Raw genomic sequence first — 4,002 nt, 5'->3', positions numbered from 1 at the left:
TTTGTTTAGTTTGTCTCCACCTCTGTGTATCCCTCCCCCCTTGAAACGTATAAGCTGCGCCGAGCTGAGTCTTAGTCAGACTTGGATGACTACAGCGGCGCATTGGCGAGTTCTCAGTAAAGAGGAACTTCGGCCGGAGAGATATGCCAACGTCTCCCGGTCTCTGCTTCGACAGAGGAAAACGTTTCCAACACGACCCTAGCTCCAAACCCTAAGCATAGGCCAGACGGGGCGACCATAGCTCCGAACCATAAGCGTAGGCCAGACGGGGCGACCATAGCTCCGAGCCTAGGACAAGGGCGACAAGGGTCAGCCTCCGCCCGGGGCCTACGCATAGGCCGCAGTGACGAAATTTATAAATTGTTCAGTCTAGCTTCCAACATGACAGTATATGAACTGAGAGAGATAGGCAGATTGGATTTGCAGTTGGGGGTAAAGATGGGGACATTTGTAATAAGATCAAGTCTGGGGGCCCAGGAGTCTGAGACATTGACATTTCATCTCTGTGAGCTTCCTGATCACCGGGTGGGGGCCCAAAGTAAAGGTGAATGCTAATCTCAAGGCCAGGCCGTGCCTTTGTCGCTATGGTAATGTGAAGGTCTGGGTGATACTATCATGCTAATTAGGGTTAGCACCTGGAGAGGCATTTGAAAGGCAGTGTTATGCTGATGAAATCAGGGCTGGGGAACTTCCAGGCTGATTCCTGGAACATGCTGTGCTTTGTTTAGTTTGTCTCCACCTCTGTGTATCCCTCCCCCCTTGAAACGTATAAGCTGCGCCGAGCTGAGTCTTAGTCAGACTTGGATGACTACAGCGGCGCATTGGCGAGTTCTCAGTAAAGAGGAACTTCGGCCGGAGAGATATGCCAACGTCTCCCGGTCTCTGCTTCGACAGAGGAAAACGTTTCCAACACGACCCTAGCTCCAAACCCTAAGCATAGGCCAGACGGGGCGACCATAGCTCCGAACCATAAGCGTAGGCCAGACGGGGCGACCATAGCTCCGAGCCTAGGACAAGGGCGACAAGGGTCAGCCTCCGCCCGGGGCCTACGCATAGGCCGCAGTGACGAAATTTATAAATTGTTCAGTCTAGCTTCCAACATGACAGTATATGAACTGAGAGAGATAGGCAGATTGGATTTGCAGTTGGGGGTAAAGATGGGGACATTTGTAATAAGATCAAGTCTGGGGGCCCAGGAGTCTGAGACATTGACATTTCATCTCTGTGAGCTTCCTGATCACCGGGTGGGGGCCCAAAGTAAAGGTGAATGCTAATCTCAAGGCCAGGCCGTGCCTTTGTCGCTATGGTAATGTGAAGGTCTGGGTGATACTATCATGCTAATTAGGGTTAGCACCTGGAGAGGCATTTGAAAGGCAGTGTTATGCTGATGAAATCAGGGCTGGGGAACTTCCAGGCTGATTCCTGGAACATGCTGTGCTTTGTTTAGTTTGTCTCCACCTCTGTGTATCCCTCCCCCCTTGAAACGTATAAGCTGCGCCGAGCTGAGTCTTAGTCAGACTTGGATGACTACAGCGGCGCATTGGCGAGTTCTCAGTAAAGAGGAACTTCGGCCGGAGAGATATGCCAACGTCTCCCGGTCTCTGCTTCGACAGAGGAAAACGTTTCCAACACGACCCTAGCTCCAAACCCTAAGCATAGGCCAGACGGGGCGACCATAGCTCCGAACCATAAGCGAAGGCCAGACGGGGCGACCATAGCTCCGAGCCTAGGACAAGGGCGACAAGGGTCAGCCTCCGCCCGGGGCCTACGCATAGGCCGCGGACTCTGCCAATATGTCCCAGAGGCGAATGGCCACTGCGGGGCCTCCAGCCCGGGCAGAGGGGAAGCCTCCCCGGCAGCCCCATTAACGCCTAATTGGCCAGGCGGCCCCGTCTACACTTAGTTGAGCTGGCGGCCTCATTTACATTAAGTGGACCCGGCGGCCCCATTCACACCTAGTTGATCAGGCGGGCCCGTTCACACCTAGTTGATCGGGCGGGGCCATTCGCACCTGGTTGATCGGGCGGGCCCGTTCGCACCTAGTTGACCGGGCGGCCGCATTCACAAGTACCGCAGTGGGCGGCCTCGTTTACATTCAGGGGACCTGCCGGCCCGATTGACGTCTAGTTGATCAGGCGGGCCCGTTCGGACCTAGTTGACCTGGGGGCGGCCGCATTTACATGTAGCGCAGCGGGCGGCCGCATTTACATTAACCCTCTACCGCACACAATTTGATGGTACATGATAAGAAATTATTCCACATCACTTATTGGTTAATTTTGGGACATTTTATTGATTATGTATGTACATATTTATTTCACCGCCCCCCTCTCCAAATGATCTTTTGTTGCCTAAGGGCAAAGTTGTGCAACACTGATACAAAACCACAGAGAAAATTATGTCTTCATAGATCATAATACAATGCTCAGAGAGCAATGCAAAGTAACAAAATTTTTGATGGCTTCCCATCGTGCAAGAGGCATAACATCAGCAACATGTGCAATGTGGCTACTATGGCTCCAGAACATGCGAGTAGCTGGAAGACCAAATATTGACATATGGAGCACAGTGGCAAAGAACTGTTCAAGTTCTTGAACAGTAAGGTTAAGTGGCTTGCACAGGAGAGGTAATGGTGTGACATGTTTTCCATCGAGGGGTCTTGGAAGAACTACTGTCATCTTCAGGCAGACTGTCATCGTCATGTTCCTCTTCATCACTGGTGTATTGATCGTCTATAAATATATATACATATACGTCAACAAAAATACATCAATCACAACTAAAGCTTACATGACTGTATTGGATACCCTGTCTGCTGCACACACCTTTATTTCATTTGAATGACATCTAAAAATTTATCAACACATTTGATTTGTTTATGCAAATGAGTTCAATGACAACCAGAGAAGCAATATTTTAAAACCTACTTTCACTTCTGCTCAAACCTTTCTCTGCATTCCACTCCTCCTCACTGTCACTGCAGTCTATCTCACTGTCTGATGGGATATCCCTAACATGCTGATCCTGAGTTTTACTCCCATAGGAAAATCTTGTGTCCATTTTCTGCCAAAATGCGTTAAATTAAATTAGAAAATAATTTAAAAAACATTGTGCTTACAATGTGCAAAAGTACATGCAATAATATACTAACACACTGTCAAGAAAGCCTCTTAAAATCTACCCCTTATCGCAGAACGTTGCCCTAGGGCAACGAAAACATAAGCTATATTTCAGAACATGCAAAATAAAAAGTAAGTAAATAAAACCTGGGGGAAAAAAAAAAAAACAAGGCTTCTCTACAGCTTCATAGACATGCACATATTTTTTTATCTACAGATAATGCCAATATAAATAAGGTTAATGAAGGAAGCACAGCGGGCGGCCTCATTTACATTCAGTGGGCCTGCCGGCCCCTTTCACACCTAGTTGATCAGGCGGGCCCGTTCGCACATAGTTGACCGGTACGCCCGCATTTAAATGTAGGGCAGTGGGCGGCCTCATTTACATTAAGGTGACCCGACGGCCCCGTTCGCACCTAATTGACCGGGCGGCCGGATTTTCACAGTTGAAAAGGCGGCCGGATTTACATGCATTTGACCAGGTCGGCCGTATTTGCACATAGTTGAAAAGGCGGCCTCATTAGCATTTAGTGGGCCAGGAGGCCCCATTCACACCTAATTTAGCACGATGGGGGGTGGGGGGGGGGGGGTTTGGTGAGGGGGGGGGGGGGGGGTTGGGGGTTTAGCGCGGTGTGGTTGGAGCTGGGGGGGGGGGGATGGGCAGTGGCCAGCTCCCGGAGGCCTCCCGGTGCTCCCCGGGCTGCCAGGCGGGCACAACAATGTCCCGAAATCGACCAGACGAAGCCAGGCCTTCTGCCTGGGCAGAAGGGAAGCCTCCCCGGCCAGCACGGGGACGGCGGGCCGCATGGGTAAGTGGGGGTGGTGAGATGGGGAGGGGCCGGGGGTGGGGGGGGCAGTTTGGTGAGAGAGGTTTTTGGGGGGG

The sequence above is a fragment of the Paramormyrops kingsleyae genome, unplaced genomic scaffold, assembly GCF_048594095.1.
Source record: "Paramormyrops kingsleyae isolate MSU_618 unplaced genomic scaffold, PKINGS_0.4 ups32, whole genome shotgun sequence".
NCBI classification, from domain to species: domain Eukaryota; kingdom Metazoa; phylum Chordata; class Actinopteri; order Osteoglossiformes; family Mormyridae; genus Paramormyrops; species Paramormyrops kingsleyae.
This window is presented reverse-complemented; position numbering follows the sequence as displayed.